Here is a 22,314-nt window from a genome sequence, read left to right on the forward strand (position 1 = left end):
GCCGTAGCGGACGACCCGTTTCTGCGGAGCTCCCTCTTCGCAGTTAGAAGAGGGCAGCCATTGCCGGACGCGCCGCCTCCGGAAGTCCTCATTTTGCTTGTCTCAGTGTTTATTGCAGGTAAGACGAAACATTCTGTGGATAGAGTGGATAGGTATACATGTATTTAGGACAGGGGTGGCTTACAGGTCTGATCCCCCGCCCAAGTGATTATTCTAAATTTTAGAAGATGTATGAGGCACAAAGTACAGTGGTACCTCGGGTTACATACGCTTCAGGTTACATACGCTTCAGGTTACAGACTCTGCTAACCCAGAAATAGTACCTCGGGTTAAGAACTTTGCTTCAGGATGAGAACAGAAATTGTGCTCCGGCGGCGCGGTGGCAGCAGGAGGCCCCCATTAGCTAAGGTGGTGCTTCAGGTTAAGAACAGTTTCAGGTTAAGAACGGACCTCCGGAACGAATTAAGTACTTAACCTGAGGGCCTTTGGATTTGGAGGAATCTTGAAATACATCCTGAAACACTGTATAGACTCTAGCTTCAACTATGGAAATTTGGCTGAACTGTCCAGAAGGAATAAAAGTAATGTTAGGATGGAGTTCTCTCGAGATTTACTCTCTAGCATTAAAGAATATGAAGAAGATCTGCAGAAGGGACTTGGAAAAGAGTTAAGAGCCTCGGACATAAGATCTCCAGGTTGATGGACTATATGGAATTGACGGAAAGGACTGGCAGAATCCGAAACCAGGGAGAGGAGTTGATGGAAGAAGTTTGGAAAATTTAAAGTTTATATATAGAAATATCACAAAATTAATGAGTGATAGAAAAATGGTGGATTGATATTTTATGGATTTAGCAGAAATGTTATAAGGAGTTAAGCATATATAAGTATTTTAGTATTAATGTTAAAATAAGGTTAAAAAAATTGGTGAAAGGAGGGAAAGTAAAGTTACATTATATTGAGATAAAATACAGAACAAAGATTGGAAAAGATGGAAAGGATTTGCTGAAATAGTTAATCGAATTAGAATACAAAAAAGGGAGGTTTTTGTTTTTTGTTTTTGTTTTTGTGTTTTTTTCCCCTTTTTCTCTTTTCTTATTGTGATGTGTTGTTTTGTTTTTGTTTAATATGGTGTTGTTGCTTTTGCTTTTGCTTTCTGTAACCCTTAAATTTTTTAATAAATATTATATATATATATATATATATATATATATATATATATATATATATAAATTAAGTACTTAACCTGAGGTACCACTGTATACTGTTACCAGTCTTCTGGAGACGTCTGAAAGACAGTTGACTGATCAGAAGGTGTTGTATTTTGCAGAAAGAGACTTATTTAGCAACTACACATTGATGGGATCTGAGTTGGCTATGGCTCTCCAAAAAAGTGGTCTTGGACTCATGATGGTTAGATCAATAGTAATCAAAAATTGTTGTGGAAAATGTAAATTCAATGCTGGAGACTTCTAGGAAGCGATTTAAAATAAAGATGCCAGTATTGCAATGCCTTCATATAAATCAATGCCACAGCCTCATTCAGGATGCTGTGAAGAATCCTTAGTTCTATCTCAGAAAGGGAACGTACATAGGAAACTGTCTTATATCAATTCAGACCATTGGTTCACCTAGAGCAGTACTGTCTACTTTCTCTGACACTCTTCATGGTTTTTGACAGGGGTATTTCCCAGCCGTACCAGGAGATGCTAGGAGTTGGAATCAGATCTTTTGCCTGCTGTGCTACAGTCCTTTCTTGTCAAAAGGACATCACAGAGCTGAGAAAGGTACAGAAAAGGGCATTATTTGGAGGCTAGAGTGATTTTCCTTCAAGGAAAGGCTGGAATATTTGGACAGGGGAGCTGTCTAAGAGGAGGTGCAAAAACAGTTCTATCAAATTGCAGATGATGTGGAGAAAGTGGAGGGATATATATTTATCTCCCTTTCATAATACAGTGGTACCTCGGGATAGGAACTGAAATCGTGCTCCGGTGGCGCAGCGACAGCAGGAGGCCCCATTAGCTAAAGTGGTGCTTCAGGTTAAGAACAGTTTCAGGTTAAGAACAGACCTCCAGAACGAATTAAGTTTTTAACCCAAGGTACCACTGTACTACGAATTCAGATCATCCAGTGAAACTGATTGGCAATAGATTCATGCAGATAAAAGGAAGTGCTGCTCCAAACAGTGGATAATGAATTTGTAGAATTTTCTGCCACAAGGTATGGTAATGTTTACCACTGGCTTAAATGGCTTTTGAAGGGGAGGAAAAGCCTATCATTGGCTATTAGACATGATGGCTATATAGAATCTCTAAATATGTAGGTACTGTGCCAGAGGTGGGGAAACCCATGACCCTACAGATGCTGCTGGTCTCCAGCTCCCATCAGCCCCAGCCAGTATGACCAGTGTTCAGGAATGATAGGAGTTGTAGTCCAACAGCACCCGGCTGGTCACAGGTTCCCCACATCTGCAGTATGCTACCAAATACCAGTTAATGAGAAGCAACAGCCTTTTGTGGGATTCCTGGAAGAATTTAAATGGAAAGTCAAATGTGCTTCAATTAATTCTAAATGTTCATAAAATTTCACATTTTTGCACTAAAATGATTTACATCCCTACTTGCAATATTCACTGGGCAATGTAGTGTGTTGACAGGGTAAATTTATTCTTCAAGCATATTGTTCAGGTGAATCTTCCTTTCATTTCCACTTGATCAGACTACACCCAGTTTACATTAGAGGATTTCACAATCACTATCATCTTCCACAACCATCATCATAAAGGTAAAGGTAAAGGGACCCCTGACCACTAGGTCCAGTCGTGACCGACTCTAGGGTTGCGGCGCTCATCTCACTTTATTGGCCGAGGGAGCCGACATACAGCTTCTGGGTCATGTGGCCAGCATGACTAAGCCGCTTCTGGCGAACCAGAGCAGTGCATGGAAACACTGTTTACCTTCCCGCTGCAGCAGTACCTATTTATCTACTTGCACTTCATGCTTTCGAACTGCTAGGTTGGCAGGAGCAGGGACCGAGCAACGGGAGCTCACCCCATCGTGGGGATTCAAACCGCCAACCTTCTGATCGGCAAGTCCTAGGCTCTGTGGTTTAACCCACAGCACCACCCGTGTCCCAACCATCATCATAGAACTCACAATTGGAGAACCAGGATTCAAAGCAATGGCAAGTTAGTAGAATGCTCAGTAGGAAAATTCACCATGTAGTAGTAAAACCTATGTATTTATTTATGAGTTTCTACTGCCTTTCATTGAAGATTGTAGAATGGTTTACAAAATTAAGGCTGAAATACAATCACAATAGATTAAGTTTGCCACAGTGATAATGTTGGCATCCATCTGTCTCAGGAAACAATGGAGTGTGCTTCCACGGGTGAAGTCGAACTTCTGGAGAATCACAACGTCTGCTATTGCTACAGAGGCCGGTAACTCGTAACTGCTGCCTTCCATGTTGTTTTGCTGCATTAGCAGCACTGAAGTGACCTCTCTGGGGTGCAAACCTGGACAGTGTGAATGGAGGTCCTGAGCTGCCTGGGCTGGAGGTCTCAGCATCACTGATGTGGTCCAAAGGAAAACAAAGTACAGTTGCACCTTGGTTTCCGAACAGCTTAGTTCTCGAACGTTTTGACTCCTGAACACCGCAAAACCGGAAGTGACTGTTCCAGTTTGCAAACTATTTTTGGAAGCTGAACGTCCAACGGGGCTTCCGTGGCTTCCAGTTGGCTGCAGGAGCTTCCGGAATGGATTCCGTTTGACTTCCAAGGTACAACTGTAATACATTTGGCACCAGCTTGTCTGCAGGAGTTGCTGGATGGAGGCTTACAAGATGCCATCCAACCATCTTAGGGACTCCATTCTGGATTTGTGTAGGGTTTACTCCTTAACCCTTTCCTCTCCCAAAGATAGCCCACAAGGCAATAAACCAGTAGCTAAATACAATAGGCTAGTAAACTCTTTAAAACTCTAGAAAGCTTTGGAGAACAGAAAGATCTCAAAGTTTGGGTAGGTATATATGGGGTGAGTTCCTTCAAATTCCTGAATATCAGGCTATGTAGGGTTTATAGGTAAGCACTAATACCATAAATTGAGCTTCAAAAACGGATTAGAAATCATTGGTTCTCTTTTAGTACCAAAAATATATACTGATGACCTAAACTTTTGAACCTATCTGTGTACACACCATACATTTCAAACACATTTCCTCCCTTCAAGAATCCTGGGAACTGTAGTTCAGGGGCATTTAGAATTCTGGCTCTGTGAGAGGTAAACTACAACTCCCACGATTATTGGGCTGTGTGGACTGTAAATGTATGGTGTGTGAGCAGCCTTGGTGATGACAGCTGTAGGAGAGCAAGAAGCCATGAATCTGTGCCCAATTCCAGGTAAGGGCCTCAAGGGACAATATGCAGTTCTATGTAGGAGCTTTACTCCCTTTTCGCAAGAGATCTTCTGCTAGGAAAAAACTCAAGGACGGGGAGTATTGCAGGAGCCTAGAGCTCAAAGTCCCGTATGTTACACATCTGAGAGCACATCACTAATAATATATTATAAATACATTTTGCCCCTTGTCCTGTAGATGCACTCAACTTAAGGTAATCAATTGATTTAAAAAAAATGGAAAGGGAAAGATGGCCTGTTGACTGAATTGTTTCCCCATTGCACATAATTAGTAGCTGATTAAAGAGGCTATTAACATGAGGAAAGGGAGAAAACATGTCAGCCCTGAACACAAACTATCCCTAGACTGGGAGCAATTCAAGAGAATAATTTGTCTTTCCACACCATCAAGCTGATCTGCTCACTTAGTAAATTAAGTTCAAACCATAGCTTTATCCACCAGTAGGATGTGATTAAACTTAAGAGAATGATCCCCCCCTCCATAATTAAATCTGGGGTATTTCAAGCTCTTTCATCCTGGGCTAAAAATTGCTGCTAGTTTCTTCTATATAAAAATCTATTATATATTTTCTAAAGGGATATATGTTTCTCATGGATTCCCGGTACAGATCATCTGGGTGCTCAGGCAAGGGAGGACACAAATGCTGAAGAGTTGAGATGCATTTAACTAGAGGTGACAAACTCTTAAAATATTGAACCATCATATTTACCCACAAATTCATGGGAATTAGAAAGAGACGTCACCAGAGAGGCAAGTGCATTTCTTACAGTAGGGGTTGTCAGAAGTTAATCTGGTAGATCTCAGGGTGGTTTGCAGTAGATGAAGAAGGATTTCTGACTCCCAGCTGTTTAACAATAGCAACAACTTTTTCAAATGCCACATTGATCTGCTGAAATTGAGAAAGTTTGGAGAGAACCTAGAATGGACTTTTGTGTGAAAGGACAGTGAGTTCAATTTTGGTACTAAAAGCAAATTCCTGGGTGCCCTGTCTTCCTCTCTCTCTCTGAGTATTTTGCACTCGGTTCCATCTGGTGGATCTTGGGGTTCTAGAAACAACAAAATAGATCCCACCAGCTACTATCTTGGAGTCATGGCAGCTGCATGTGAAAAATGCTGCAAGGCTTTGCCTTTCTGCTTTGGGCCTTATCTACTTGCCTGTCATTTCTTCTCCCTAATATTTTTTTTATAACATGCCTTAATTTACATTTTTACCCTTAACCCTTGAAGCTAGAAATTTCAGGGCGTTTAACAGATGTTGTCACAATCAGGCATTTAGGGCTTTAAGTTAACGCCCACTTGAGGATTGTGAAGAGGCATCCTGAGATAACCCTCTGCTGCCTCCAGTCCCTTAGTAAGCCTGGGGGGGACCCTTTATGGTGGTTTCTGTACTGGGATCCACTTACAGAATCCAAACAGGACTACATTCTTCCCCTTCCTATTGTTTCTAAGGATCAGTACTGATCCTGACGACCAGAAGGAAGTATCAGTACCATAACAAATGAAAGCCCTTTACAAGGTTCAGACCTTTCCTCCATCGCTTTGGTATCCTGGGAGCAAATAATTTAAGCAGAGGGTGTGCTCGCTGTGGCTTCCTGCGCGAAGCATTGCATGCTGAAGCCCCCTTAGCACCACGTTGTTGGACAGCTCCCTCCGGGGAAGGCTTTGTGCTTCTGGCCCCCGCGCGGGGAGTTTGATTTCAGCACCCTGGATTCGGACAGCTCCCTGCCGAGATAATAAATGCTTGGCAAGCTGCTTGACATCAGCGTCTTTGGAGGAGTTTCAAACGTGAATCAAATGTGTGAGCATCGCGGCGAGCGAGAGACCCGCTTGTACGCCAAGCAAATCAAGAGCTTTCAACACCAGAGCTGTGGGCAGCTACTTATGCAAGAGAAGAGGATTCGGAGGCGCAGCACCTCCAGCACTTGACAGAGGCGGCATCTTTACAGCAAGGAGCAGGCATCCAGTCCGCCAGGAGAAAGAAAGTCAGAGCATCTTTGCCCAGCTCGCCTGGGAAACCTCGCACAGAAGAGAGACGCTTCCTCATCACCTAACAGGTGTCTCTGCTTCGCAAAGGTAAGCTTTGTTATTCAAAAATGCCGACAATGAGTGGAATTTGAAGCCGTGCCTCTTTATTTTGTCGTTTTCTGAAACATGCTGCTATACAGTGCTTCTTTTTCGAGAGGGTTCTGAAGGCTTTACAGTGCTATTTCTTGCTCTTATCTCGCATCATCAAACTGATATTTTCTGTTGTTTCCCGTCTGTCTTCCTTTCCTCCCCCGCCAGTCTCTGGCATTTGGTTGTGGTGGGATGAATTAGTCCAACACGTTGCTTTTTAATCCTATAGATATCCTTGGCATCTAATCCTATTCTTCCCAACAGATTTAGAAGCTAATAGAAGATTGCACTGGAAGCTAGTTGTCTCTCTGCCAAACGCCCGCAACCATTTCTGGTAATTAATTATCTTTCAAAGTTTAATTTGGAAGTCATATCAATCCACTCCAGAGCTCATTGTATGAGCTTGATCCAGGATGTGAGAACCACTATTTGAGATCTCACAGGTAGCAAACAACAGCAGCAGCAACAACAACATTAAGTTTTGTAACTGGTGCTTCTAGGAAAGGAATTTTGTGCGTGTGTTTAACATTACTATCAGCTGTATCACAGTAGTGACCCTATTTGATGATTTTCTGCGATTCTAGCTATTCACTGATACTTTAGAAGACAAATGTGGGGGTAAAAATAAAAGTGTTTGATAATACGCCAAATGATTAGCTTTTCAAGATGTATGTTAAAAAATTGAAACATTTTCAACTTAAGAAATGAGAAGATGTTTACAGGAGGAGGCAAGCATGAACACACGGGTTTGCTTCCACTGTCCCAAACCTGTAATGCCTTGCCACTTCATTCTAACTTATAAGTAAGTGTTCATATTTCTTGGTTTAATACTTTTACCAGGTTACATTTTGCCACATATGTGAATGTCCTCCAGAGGGATTTGGAAATAAAAATCTAAAAATCTATTTCTTCTCATTTTTCTATACTAACAGTAAATTTAAAAAGTCACAAAACAATTAACAAGTTAGGTAAAATCAAGATTGAGAGCAGGAAAAGTTCTTTCTTTCTATTTCCTTCCTTCCTTCCTTCCTTCTTTCTTGGTTCCCAGCAGGGATATCCTTTATAATCTAGAGCCAGAGGCAGGCTAAAGAATAGAGTGCTAGAACATTTAACGAACTCCTAAGGGAGAGGATGTAAGGTAGCTTGTCTCTCAGCTCAAAAGAAATAGCCAGATGAAGCCCACGCTGTAAGACATGTTAAACAAAGAGCATTATTTATCATTCACTGAATTTAAAAAAGCTCAAATACCTTTCCAAAAAGTTGATTCTATTTCATAAACGAGCAAGGTCTAACTTATTGCATTGCTTCCTTTAAAAACAAACCAATGAATACTTGTAAAAATAGAAAGTCTGATCAGCATGTCCATTTCCCCACTGGTGTCTTTCAAATGTTCTGTTTGACCAGCTACTCTGAAAAGCAGTCTGAATTAATTTGTGTGAATTTAAAATCACCCTGGACTGCCATCCATCAGACAACGACTGACAGAGCATCTCCCACTCAGAAAGCTGCCCCTACAGAATGTCTCTTTTGGGGTGATGCATTGAAATGACTGATGGTGTCAATTAAGCAAGGAGACATGGGAGCCTAGTTCTTGCCCTCAGAATCTCCTTGCATGTTTTTGAATGCAGATCACCACCAAAACCCAAGCCTTAGAACTCTAATATTTGGTGGGTGGGTGAGAACAAGGCAGAGAAGCAGGAGATTGAAGCGCTGTGTGGCAGCTTGCATGTTGCCATTGCTCTTATGTAAAAGATACATTGCTCCTGCCCTCACAACGATGTACCACTGATGTCCTTCTAGACACTTATAGATCTTAGAAGGGTCTTGGCAGAGATTTTTGACCACAAGTGTATGAAGGCAGATATCCAAACGGCCTTAAGGGAAGAGCATTGCCAACTGGGGCAATTTCTTACTGCATGGCCCTGATCCAGGAATACATCTTAAGTTTATATTAAAGTTGAGTGTGTGAGTGTTAGCTGTGATTCCTGCTTTTCAGGGGATTCCAACCCTATAGTTCTATGGTTCTGAGAGTGGTGTGGTGCATGGTATAGAGTGTGAGACCTGAACTGATGATAACTTGGATTCAAATCCTATCTTGGTCATGAAGTTCACTTATGGAGTGGCATAGAACAAGTCTCTTAGCAGGATTTTTGTGAAGATAAAATGGGAAAACACCATGGGTGCTGCCTCAGGCACCATACAGGGAGGGTAGGATAACATTTGAAAAACAAAACAATGTTTCTTGAATCTTATTGGTGTGTGTGGAGTGAGGTCTAGGGAGGAAGACTCTGCCAGTTTATCTCACTGGAAACAACAGGGCCATATCCACTTGTGGCAAATGAGGTACACCTGTTGGCCTAAGAGGAACTGAGAAATAATGAAAATAATTGTTGCTTGAGTCAATATACAGTGCAGGGCCAAACGGAGTTGAACACCCTCATAACACATGTCTTGCAAAAACTAAGCAGGAATTAATGTTACAAGTGGATCTAAAAGCGGTGACAAGTAAAAGTACAATCCAGAGTTCGCCATACATGGAGATCCTGATAACAGTTACCAGTTGTGACTGTAGCCAAACCCTGATCTGCAAAACCAAAGGGTGAAATGGGGTGGCAGTCTCCACTCAGCCCAAAAGGGCTGTGCCAGCCTCTGCCAGTGGAGTGACGCTAGTGTCACTCTTCAGCATGAAGTCTCCTATTTCACCCACCCCAAATGCAAGTGAGTGGAAGTATCATGGAAGCACCATGGACAGGATCACCATGAGTGGTATCACACAGAGACCCCCAAAACAGAACAATCTGTGGGGAGAGGCTGAATCAGCCCGCAACCTACTGGATCCCAAGTGCCCCCCAAGTGCCATCACTTGACATCTAGGCTGGTGTAACATGGAGCAGGGGTTTGCCTGCCCCATTGCATTCCACCCTCGGTCAGCCAGCGTGAGTGGCAGGGCTGCAGATATAGTGGTGGCTACAGAGCTCCATCACACCCCAATGCTGCCCAATGAGGGCTAGGATTGCTATGCCCGCTGCTTTTCTGGAACCATAGGAAGCAGCTAGCCACAGGTCGATCCGAAGGTTGGCAGACAGCGCTGCTTCCTAGAAGACTGGTTCTGCCTCAGCAATAGAGAAATGGCCAAGTGAGCCCTGTTGCTACTGCATGGATAGGGCATCATTAGGTTACAGTTCTTCAAAACAACACATAGAGCATTAGCATTTTTAGAGAAGGAATGAATAGAGGACAATACAGTATCCCTGAGCCCTTTTATTAACTCTTGGACCATCTATATCCCCTGTTTTGTGTATGGATTATGGTAGCCCCACCTTACCAAGACAAATCTAATGAAACAGGGAAATATCTATTATAGAATATGTTCTTACATATGTAACAGCCAAGGGAGAATTGGATAGAGATGAACACAATTCTGAATGGCCTGGGGCAAAAGAGGAAAACAAAATAATAATAAAAATCCCCCCTGAACTGCTCTTCCACTGCACCTCTACAAAATTCCAGAATTGGAGGGCACCTACTGAAATGAACATGCAGCAAAGTGAACAAAAGGAGCTCTTCACCCTTTTCCCCACAAAACTGTCGCTTGGGATCCTTTTGCAATGGAATGTGATTTACCAGCTGCTGAGAGGGCAAAGCAACAGGGGAGGACAACAGCCTTCCTGCCCTCCCTATGAGCTTCCCTGATTGGCCCCTGTGAGGAACAGAATCATTCGTCTTGTCCAGCAGGACTCTTCGTATATTCTTATGTGCAAGTGGATTTAAAACAACAACAGCAACAACAACAACAAGAAGGCAAGTTCATAAAAGAGAGGCGTATTGACAAAGACTTTTAATTAAGGTGGCCAAGGCATCTCTGCCGTCTTGCTGAATGGATTTCTAAGCACAGAAATGCTGGAGGCTCCAAATGATTGATAGTAAATGGATGTCTCCGGCAGTACTTCATTCTGTTAGACATTTTATTTAAATCAGGCAGAAGTAGTCTTTATTAAAAAATGGAAAGCTGGGCTAAATATTCCATTGGTCTGATCCAATTACAGCTTTCTCTTAGTGTAAAATTGCCTCAACGATCCTTCCTTGCCTATCAGTGGGACAGTGAAGTGAAGTGTTTATAATCTGTTTGCAACCTCTGGTTGCAAGGAAGTCTTTATGACAGTTGTTCTTCCAGGAATAGATATTAAAATGTGACATTATACAAATGTTTGACTAGAAGGAGACCGAGAGGTCAATTTTTTATCACTGGGTCTTGAAGAAACCATCTTCTTTGTTCTGTCAGATTGGAACAAACTTTCTGCACTCCAGAGCAGCCTTCCCTAAACTGGTGCTTCCCATATATTTTTAGCTACACAACTTCTGTCATCTCTGTTCGTTGGCCAGGATGATTGGGTCTGATGGGAAGGAAGGGTAGTCCAAAACATCTGCAGAGCATCAGGCTGGGGGTGGCACTGTGGTCTAAACCACTGAGTCTCTTGGGCTTGCTGATCGGAAGGTTGGCGGTTCGAATCCCCACAACAGAGTGAGCTCCCATTGATCTGTCCCAGCTCCTGCCAACCTAGCAGTTTGAAAGCACATCAAAATGCAAGTAGATAAATAGGTACTGCTGTGACAGGAAGGTAAACGGTGTCTCTGTGAGCTCTGGTTTCTGTCATGGTGTTCTGTTGCACCAGAAGCAGTTTAGTCATGCTGGGCACATGACCCAGAAAGCTGTCTGTCGACAAACACCAGCTTCCTCAGCCTGAAAGCGAGATGAGCACCACAACCCCACAGTCGCCTTTGACTGGACTTAACCATCCAGGGGTCCTTTACCTTTATCTTTTACTCTAGCACTTAATCCCCACTAAGAGGATATTTTGCTGCACAATCTCCACAGGGCAGTGAATATTTCCTAGAACTACAGACAGCAGGCCAACAAGGGTCAGTTTTGGATCAGTGACTGCTGGGATACCAAAAGGCTTCCCTTCTAATTTCTGGTAACATTGTCTGAGACATGATTGTTGACTATCACAATCCATTGCAAAAGGGTAGGATACCCAATGGGTGCCTTGTTCCCAGGACACTTATGAGGAAGTGAAACAGGAGCTATCTCCGGAATATTTGCTTTGGTGTCCTAATAGTTTATGGAGAAAGCATTGGTTCCAATCTAAGAGCCAATTGATTCTGTCTCTGTGAAACAAGCTACTTGTTACATGAGAATGTAGGAAATAGAAACCTAAATAGCTGCTGCTTCTATAGAAAGGAGGTTTGTGAGCACAGTCTGTAGGAGAGAAGCAGTTGGTGTGCTCATGCACTTAACTCTTTCCTGCCAGATACCTGCCCACTGCAACTCTGCAGCCAGTTTCCAGATGCGTGCGATCTCATAAACTTTATACATGTCCGAAATCCTGTAAGTGGAGAGGCAATTGGGGAAGTTGCAATGGAGAAAATACACCTGGCATGGGATGAATTAAGCACACCCTGCACTTTGCCACTTCACAACATCCCTTTCTGAAGCTGCTTTGCCTAGGACAAGAAACTGTCAGTTTTGCTATGCTTTTGCAGTTTTCTGGGTAACATGTAGTTTGCCTCTGTGAGCATATTTCCTGGCTGCGGAATGGATATTTGTATCGAGCCCAGGGTTCAAGTTTTGCAACCTGCATGCTTCCTTCAAAACTTTAATGTTTAGTTGCTGAATATATATTTGTTGATCCTATATGACAAAACAACTATAGCCTCCTCATGGGCTGGCTGCTTGGCTGGCTGTGTTGTCTCAGTTGCTGAAGGAGAGGTGGAGATTTGTAGCTTTAACCATTTGGAAAGCAGTCAGAGCTCGATGAAAGAACATATATTTTGCAGAAACTCCCAGAATCAGCCCCAGCATCATATTATGAACATCACAGGCTAATGTTAGCATGTTGGTTAATCCAGCCCTAATCAAAATGGAGCCAGTCTCTCCTGTTGGTGGTGGTGTTGAGGAATCAAATGCAGGGCCAAGTACTATTTTTCTCAACTTTTCCACAACCTTTTCTTGGACCACCTAAATGGAGCTAGCAGACCACCCCCAGTCCACATGGATCACGGTTTCAGAACTTCTGTTCTAACTGGGTGCACTGCAAAAAAACTTTCTATGCTTGTAGCTTGTTGTCAAAATGTGCTTCGATGATATCTGGTAGTTGTTTACATTCTGTGGGTGGATTTACTGCTGTTGATTATATCCATATCTAAATAGCCATATCTGTATTGATGCATATATACATATATTTGCACGTAAACAAATGTGTTCAAATATCATCAACACGTTTTCATTCAAGGGATACAAATATAACAGGATACAACCCATCTGTCAGGTGTAACGAGATAAAGATAACCGCTACTTCACCAGGAGGAGCCAGGTACTGCGGCTGAGTTCTGAATCTCTTCTATGCACATTTTGCTGAATGGCAATTAAAATTTGATTAAGTTTCAACATTTGAATTCCTGCTTTCTCCTTTGTATTTGGATTGTTAACACAGGAGAAATTCACATTGTAATTTTTTAAAAAAATAAAATTGAGGTCCGGTTTTGAAAGCTGTCTTCAAAATTGTGTGAGACCAGCATCCATGAAGACTCCCTCAAAGAGTGGGTAGATATAAAGCAAAGCTGGGAAAGGTTTTTTTTCCTGTGTAGCATCACATGCTGTCTGGGGGCAGGAGTTAGAGCTAGTGGCAGGCAGGGCAAGGTCAAAAGTGGGAGGGGCACTCCCCCACCCTCTTTTTCTTGCTCCACAGGAGGTCCTGTTGTTAAACACCTGCCACCATGTTTCTAACAGTGTTTGCTGTTAATGAAAAGTCCAGAGTTATGTTAAAACTGAAGGTTTTGTTTCTGCAGACTAAATGTGCCTTCTCTTGCTTTAACTCCTTGCTCTGTGTGCTGAGTCACTTCGTGTGTGTGTGTGTGTGTGTTTTGGGGGGGAGGTCCCTCAAACCATGTCCTTTCTCCGTGACTGTCTCTATCTAGTTTCCCGAGTCTCTCACTTAGTTCGACACATTGATACAATTTCTACCACCCTCTTCTCCCTCTCCCTCTATGCCACCCCCCTTGCCTCCTGGGTTCTGCCTCCTTGCCACCAGAATGAAATCAAGGTTGTCTACCTCCTGACATTAAAGGCAGACACAGTGCTTGGCTGGGACCAGGGGGGTCAGAAGTCAAATCACTCCTCAGTCTATCTTCTCTACCTCCTTGAGATGGTCACATAATTGTTGTAAGAAGGTTTCGTTGCACAAGGATCCTTGCAGTGCTGCTTTGAATACAATTCATTCTTTCCCTGTGAATACAGCAAATGTTTAAACAGTTTAGAAGGGCTAGAAGGCAAATCTTAAGGGATTTGGCAGTGTATTTTTTTAAAAGTGGTTAATGGCAAGTGGTCAGGGCCTGCCTTGATTCTACGTATGCACTGTGCTACTACCTCCCTCTGTTTGGAACTGGCAGATTAGGTTGAGATGTAAGGCAGCATAGACTCTGGCCCCTATTCGTTGCTAGTTCATAGAATCATAGAATCATAGAGTTGGAAGAGACCACAAGGGCCATCGAGTCCAACCCCCTGCCAAGCAGGAAACACCATCAGAGCACTCCTGACATATGGTTGTCAACTGTGGTGCCCAGAACTGGACACAGTACTCCAGGTGAGGTCTGACCAGAGCAGAATACAGTGGCACTATTACTTCCCTTGATCTAGATGCTATACTCCTATTGATGCAGCCCAGAATTGCATTGGCTTTTTTAGCTGCCGCGTCACACTGTTGGCTCATGTCAAGTTTGCGGTCAACCAAGACTCCTAGATCCTTTTCACATGTACTGCTCTCAAGTCAGGTGTCACCCATCTTGTATTTGTGCCTCTCATTTTTTTTTGCCCAAGTGCAATACTTTACATTTCTCCCTGTTAAAGTTGTATAAGGCCAAGGCAAACTGATTATAAGCGAGAAAGCAGCATTTCTTCTTCATTCACCAATAAGAACCCAACCATTCATTGACATCAAAGCATGCCTAGCAAAGCAAGAATATAAGTATTAAGTTAAGTATTAAGTATTAAGTAATTATTTTAAAAAACCCTTCATACACTTGAACAAGCTGTGTGGATGAGAGTGAACATGTTGTGCCTGAATCTAAACAAGATGGAAATGATGGTGGGAAATCCAGATGGTCTGTAGGAAAGAAGGCACTGTCCACTAGAACCAGAATGTCCCTACCTCTGGCAGGGCAGATTTCCAGGCTTGTCAGTGACTAACAGCCACGGCTCACAGTTCTGACAGTTCTGTTATTTGCAGATCAGGGTCTTTCTGAGATCTAGGTCCTGACACCCATTATTTCTGCCTATGTAGCCTTAAGGATAATTTACTGCAATACACTTCTTATGAGGCTGTGCTTGAAACAGTTCAGAAGCAGCCTGATTGTTAACAACAGTAGGAGAAAGAGAACACATTCAGTCAAGCTTTTGTCAACAACACTGGGTGCCAGTTGGCTTCTGGGCCCATTACAGAATGCTGGTTTTGATCCAGATAGCTCTGCCAGTTCTGAGGCAATATTTCTTCCCCAGAAGAGGCTGTCCAACTATTAAAATCAGCTTGTAGCCCAAAGGCAGATAGATGCAGCAGGGCTTTCTCTGTAGTGGCCCCAGTTCTATGGAATTCCCACCTCTAATTGTTCCACAGGCTTTTGTTTGTTTTGTTCCACAGGCCATTTGATCTAGGCAAATGTCTGGTGAACTTCTGCGCTCTACTGAGGTGGTTTATTAGGACATGTGCATAAAATCTTTTCTGGTCATAGTAGTCATTTGATATTATGATGCTTCTTTTCATAATAGTTACACAATCTTGACATTTTCTGACTTTATTTAATTATAAACCCATCACAGGGATAATCTCAGAGCAACCTACAACAGGAACGAATTCAAAATGTTGATGTTATTCCTGTTGTAGGCTGCCACAATCCTATCAGAGGAAGTGGGATAAATAGGTCAACAACTAATGGCAATCCCTTTGAGTCCTGTTATTCTGTAATTTGAATTGTGTGGGTTATCCTCTAAGTGGGGATAAGAGCAAGGTGTCATAGGGCTAGCATAAGGTTTCTTGAGAGCTACAAATTAATCCAAGCGTCATTGCCATCATTACCTGTAGCACCAACTTCTAAATAAGCCAGCAAGGTGGTACTTCATAATCTCCTGCTGTGAAAACTGTCACCAGTTTTCTGCTACCTTCTTGGCTGGGGAATATATTTCTCTGATTATTTTTTTTAGAGTCGGCTGTTGTTCACTTCCCTGGGTCTTGCCCAGAAATGTGATGACTGGGAAGCTGTGGAGAGAGCCTGGTGCCACTTCCTGACAGCCATACTTTCTGGAATGCCCTGGAAGTGGCAAGATGCAATGGGAAGTCCCATCAGTCCCAAGGCATTTCAGGAAGTTCAGCTGGCAAGAAACTGCAGAGAGAGCCTGTGTTTTTTATATTAAAAGGCAAGGGACACACTCCCTGCCCCACAAAGACAAAACAGGTAGTTAGCAAGCTTGTGTCCCAAATAATTTGAACATATTTATTTCCCAGCCCTGATATTTCCTGGAGATTCATTTCACTCTCCCCACCCAACCCCATCCATCCAACAAATAGTAAAAAAAAAAATCAAATCTCTGCAGGAACACCTTTCATATTGAGCCACGTGCTCTAAGATCAGCAGATGAGGCCTTAATAAGAGGTGCATGGTACAGGGGGCTTGTTGTTGTTGTTTAGTCATTTAGCCGTGTCCGACTCTTCGTGACCCCATGGACCAGAAAACGCCAGGCCCTCCTGTTTTCCACTGCCTCCCGTAGTTTGGTCAAGCTCATGCTGGTAGCTTCGAGAACACTGTCCAACCATCTCGTCCTCTGTCGTCCCCTTCTCCTTGTGCCCTCCATCTTTCCCAACATCAGGGTCTTTTCCAGGGAGTCTTCTCTTCTCATGAGGTCTTCTCTTTTCATGAGGACAGGGGGCTAGGAAAGGGCTTTTTCAGTGATGGCTCCACCTATGTGGAACACCCCACCTCCACTGACCTGCATCTGGCTCCATCTGCTTACCATTTTAGGCAGCTAGTTAAGACTCATCTTTTTTGGCAGGCATTTGATGAAGGAGATGGCTGGTTGCAGCTGCTACTAGTAATATGTATTGTGATTTGTAATATGTATTGTGTGATTTTATAGGCTTTAAAATCTATTTGCCTGTCATAAACTTTTCGGTGGCTTGTGCAAATGACAGTATATAAATGATCTAAAGAAGTAATAAATTTTCAAGATTTTTGGCACAGCCCTCATTTCACCTGCTTTGGAATCTCCCTCAACATCATGTTTGCAATATCTCAGGAACAGCATCCAATCACATATTTTCGCTCTCTTTAGCCTGGTGACTGCCCTATTCCCTGATCTAAGCCATTTGAGACTCAGTAACACATCCTTCTCTAGCTCTCCTACATCAGGCTTTCAGGGTAGATGAACTGACCAACCAACATTCCATTTGTGTTAAAACAAATAACGGGCTGGGAGGAACATCTCAAATGCTGTAACAGCCCAAAATAAAGATGACTGCCTCTCAGTCTCCATTCTGTGAAGAATTCTGTGCATAGCCAAACTGCGGTAGTTAGAAGACTAACATCCTGGACTGCAAGCATGGATTGATTTGATAGGTACCTTAATCCCTTAATAAAACTAATGAGTGTTTTTGCAGTTGTCCTAGCTTGGACAGGTTAAGTAAAAGAGAATTGGAATGGCATATTTTAAAAATATTTTTCCTGCTAGGCTGCTAGTTCTCGCACTCTGCCTTCAACATCATGGGAAAGGTGCCTGTTTTTAGTCCTTAGAGATAGGCAAATTTATTTAAGTGTAATCAATTGTTTACAACAAGGCAGATGGTTAATCAACTAAATCTTGTTAGTGCCAGTATTATAGTGCCTATTGCTTGTTAATCCCCTGGGAACTTAGGCACATATCAATAAAAACATTCAAATGAATGCAGCTATTTATCTCCCCTTCTTCTTCTTCTTCTTCTTCTTCTTCTTCTTCTTCTTCTTCTTCTTCTTCTTCTTCTTCCTCTTCTTCCTCTTCTTCCTCCTCCTCCTCCTCCTCCTCCTCCTCCTCCTCCTCCATCTACTCAACTTACTAATGAAGAGGGACAATCCGGTTCCTTACCACATCCTCTTCTCATGATTAGAACATCCTTTCTCTAACACACACACACACACACACACACACACACACACACACACTTCATTGGCCCCTAGTCTTTGTTTATTCATTGCATTTAGATGCTATCTCTCCTCCAAGAAGCTCAAGGTAGCCCAGATGACTCTTGCCTTCTTCATATTATCCCCACAGTTATCCAGTTTAGGCTGAGAGTTGGTGGATGGCCCAAGGCCCAAAGTTACCCAAGTGAACTTTGCTGCGAGGGTCGAGTAGCAGCTGTGGTGGCTTCCAACAAGATCTTGTGAGAGTTCTGTGTGATCTTGCTGGAAGCCACCACTGCAAAAACCCAACAAGTGAGGCTGTGGTGGTGTGGCACCTTTTCACTCCATCTCAGGCGGCAAAACAGAACCAGCTGCCCCTGCGTCTTCCAGATCCTAGTCTAGCTCTTGCACAAACTTTCATACGCACACATGTAATTACCACTTTCAAGGGGGTTATGTACTGAGTTGAATAGGATCCAAAATGCAGCTGTCTGATTGGTCCTAGAACAATAGGATTCAGAATGCAGCAGTCTGATTGGTCCTAGAACAATAGGATTCAGGATGCAGCAGTATGATTGGTCTGCAGGAGCCATCCAATCCAGCTCCAGGTAGAAGTGAATCCACAACCTGATTGGCCTACAGGAGAATCCCGGAATTAGCCAATCACGTGCAGCCCATTGTGTAAATAATGTATATAAAGCAGATATTTTGGGGGAAATTTCATTCCTCCTCACCGCTATGAGCTGAATAAAGAGCATGAAATCCACTCTTGACTCTAAGTATATTTCAAAGGGACAGACTGGATCAGTCCATAGGTACTTCTGCATTACTTGAAATTTTAGATGCCTGTTTTTCTGCTCTTGGGAACAGGGAAGCTTTCTTATAGGAATGGTACCAACATTTCTGCACTCAGTTAAGATACATTAAGTTTTAAAATAACTGAAGTCTTTTTTTCTCCCCAAGTTTCAGTGCAAAATATCCATAAAATATGCAACTTGATGCCTCCACTCCTAGACATTCATCTGTTTTGTCCTATTGTGTCTGCTCTCAAGTACTTAGTACTCTCCACTGTTGTCAGGTAATGGTCCCAAACAATAAAAACACATGCATATAAATGAAAACAAAAATAAGAAATACAAAGCAACAGAGAATCTAAAAGCAGGTGATACTAAAGGAGTGGTGGGGGTGGGGGTGGGCTGGAGGAAGACCAAAAGTCTGCCACAAACGGAAAATATTCCCCCTGAAATGGGGCATCATCCAAGAGGGAACCAAAGATGACCAAGGCCTGGGCACAGCAACAGAGAAGACTCTGTCATCGCATATTCCCATCAAATGGTACAATTTCCCCCATGGATTTCAGAGAGTGGGCAAGTTCACATGATAGGTGCTGGCCCTAAGCCATTTGGGACCTTAAAGGTAATTCAACCAGCACATTGAATTGTTCTGAAAGCAAACCAGCAGCCTTTGAAGAGGTTACACAAATGGAGTCATGTGGTTCCAATAACATGATTTATTTCAGTGCAATTTCTTTTCTTTTCTTTTTTTTTTTTGTTAAATCTATATACCAGTTTCCTGCACAAATAAACTCCATTCAAACAGGGATGAAAGAGTGTTCATGAAGCCTCTGGAATCTGGATGCAAAAGAAGGACAACCCCTATTTCTTTCCTAGATGTCTTGATTTCAATCATCTCATGATTTTGAGGAGCTGCATCACAATTTTAATCTCAACCTGAAAGGGACTACAAATCTTCTGGTCAACCCAACTGGATGGATTGAGGCCCTAGGGAGATGGGGATAGGTCCTGCTTCCAGGAACGTGCTTCCTTACATTGAAATGCTGCCCAGTCTGTAGAATCATTGATATCTCGCTCCACCTGTGCAACCCCATGAGAAGTGCAAAAACTCCATCAGCCTTGACTTGGCATCCAATACATGCATTCAAATCCCATGCAGATTAAATTACTTACATGCAAATTAAATACGGAAATGATGCGGCAATTTGAAGCTCACACATTTCCAAAGGAGAGTCATTAGGTCCGAACAGAATCCTTCCATAACTTTGCTGGATACGTGATTCCCCCAAACTTGGAGATCCTTCCATGACCTGATTGAGCCCCAGAGACCAAAGTACTGACTCCCACTTTTACTCATTTTCCCTTGTCACCTTACCAAGCCAATGAGAATCTTCTGCTGAAGTAATTATCCTGGTCCATTCAGCTACCTCATGGTGTTGTGTGAGTCCCATCTTGCTAAGTGAGATATGAAGGCAAGATGCATTGTTGATGGGCTGTTTATTATCCTCCCCACAATGCTAAAAGCAGAGGTAGCTCTGTCAACATGGACCAGATGCAGTCTCTGTTCCTTGTTGTTTAAGTCTACCCCTGATGCTGCAACTGATGCTCAGTGCAGAGCCAGAAGCCATTGCTGTGAGCCTAATCAGGAGCAAAACCAGGGCTCCCTGCAATGAGGAGAGAAATAATATCCGTACTCAGTTATTATGTCTTTCAGCTTCCTCTGAGCTCCCCACAGGCCTAAACTTGCATGATTTCAACCCACTTTGCATGTATCTCACCCTTCCCATTTTGCTGCTGTATTGCCTGTTTGAGTTCATCTGATCAGGTCTCCTGTTCCTTAAGCATTATGCTTTGCCATATTTATGAAATGCAATAGGCCAACAATTCTGCATGGATTGCCAGGACATGCCTGACTGCCCCATCATGCCATTAACAAGGGAAAGGTCATGGGGTGTTCAGCAAATGTTTAATTCAAGAAAGCTGTTTCTGTTCTATTTATATCTCATTCAGTCTTCCCCTCCATGGCAGCTCTGGAATGGTCTACTGTAGTCACCATGGAAGATGCAGGATGGGAAAGGCTGAGGAGATGAACGGAGCAACTATGATGTGACTGGGATATCTATGATGTGACTGGGACATATGCCAGGGTCCCTTCTTATGCCTTCATTTGAAACCAGAAATGCACAACGAAGTTTTGTTTTTAATTGTTTTGTTTATTATTGCATTTCCACCCCACCTTTTTCCTTCAAGGAGTTCAAGGTGACATATGTGGTTCTCCCCTTTTCCGTATTACCCTTCACAATGACACTGTGAGGTTGGCTAGACTGAGAGATGGTGACTGGCCCAATTTCAGCCAGTCAGCTTCATGGCCAAGCGGGCACTTGTGCCGTGTTCCCCTAGGTCCCAGTTCAACCCTCTAACCACTACACCACACACACTGTTTCCTTTCCTCTGTCTCTGCTACTGGAGAGAAATTGGCATCAGGAGACTCAAAATGGGTCTCCTGGCTGAGCTGCTCACCCCTTGGCTTTGAAGCTGGCAGCCTTATCTATGGAGAAGCCTCATCTACTGGGGTGCGTAGTGATCTGCTTTGATGCTTGATCCTAATGCTTTGCTTATTTAGGTGTTGAATAAGATGTTCTAACATGCAGAGGGGCTGAAACAAACTGCAGCACTTCAAACTGAGAGCAGAGGATGAAATTTTGGGGTGCATTCATAAGTTTTAAAAAAAGCCTCCACACCAATAGAAAATAGCAAAATAGACAATTTTGCACTTAAATGTAATTTTCTGCCTGCAAGGGGTTGCATTGTGGTGCCGTGTTTATCATTTGTAACGCTCTCCTGTGTAATAATATGTAATTGAAAGTGGTACAGCCCATTCAACCACTTCAACATACCAACATCTCCTTATTTAGCACCTTATTCTGCTGCAGTGGTGCAGCTGGGTAATCTTAGGCGCTGGACTGAATGGTCTGCGTGATGTAGGTGTGGAGAATGGGTGAGGTATTTTAATACATCTTACTTCATTTCTCAGAATGTGTTAAGCCAGTCTTGCTGCACTTGGGGACCCTCCTGCCAGTGACAGCTAGTGATATTTGGAACTGGGCGGGGGGCAAAAGCCCCGGAAGCCCATCCTGCTCCCTTCTGAGTTCTGTCAGGGTAACAGTGAGACTAAGGAACAGAAAGCTGACATGAAGAGCCAATCCCTGAGACTGGCTGTAAGTAAGAAGGTTGGCAGGTGGGTGCCGGCTGAGGGCAGACTGAGGGTGGTGGTACACTGTTCCTTTTGCCCTAATGGACAAAATGCTCTATGGCCTCCTGCTCATTTAATTCCTCCTGGGTGGGGGGTCCTGGACAGCTGCCCCAAAGTCCTGCCCTGATGGTGCCACTCTTCTGCTGCGTGTTGAACAGCCAGCTTTGGCTACGGGCAGCCAACGCAGAGCAAAGTGGCCCATTGGGGCTGTTTTATGCTCTACTAAAAATAGACCCAGAATTGGTACTCTACAGATGATGCGGTTTCCAGCTTGGAAAGTTTAATCATAGACACCTCCGCGCCTTTCCTTCACGTCAGGTGGCAGACTGAGGTCTACCGTGTCTCACACGGTGAGGCAAAATAATAAGCAAAATCAGAAAGGCCAGCAGGTTTACTTTCCAGAAGCACTGGGGTGTGAGGCTCGTAGAGGAGCTGTACTTGTCACACACCGGCTCCTGTGACCATCAATGCGATGTCAGTTGTGCTCTCCTGATTGCTGGCACCGTAACCTTGGCACACAGGAAAAATGTACAAGCC

General features: G+C 43.2%; 1 protein-coding gene across 1 annotated transcript in view; it reads left to right on the forward strand.

Moving 5' to 3' along the window:
- Window positions 1–6,044: 6,044 nt before the first annotated feature.
- Window positions 6,045–22,314, forward strand: part of GRM2 (glutamate metabotropic receptor 2) — a 94,958-nt gene continuing 78,688 nt past the window's right edge. The window contains exon 1 of the mRNA XM_079968038.1: window positions 6,045–6,489. The gene's annotated coding sequence lies outside the window, so the exon portion shown is untranslated. The remainder of the gene's footprint in view (window positions 6,490–22,314) is intronic.

The sequence above is a fragment of the Podarcis cretensis genome (assembly GCF_951804945.1).
Source record: "Podarcis cretensis genome assembly, chromosome: 2".
In the NCBI taxonomy this organism is placed as follows: domain Eukaryota; kingdom Metazoa; phylum Chordata; class Lepidosauria; order Squamata; family Lacertidae; genus Podarcis; species Podarcis cretensis.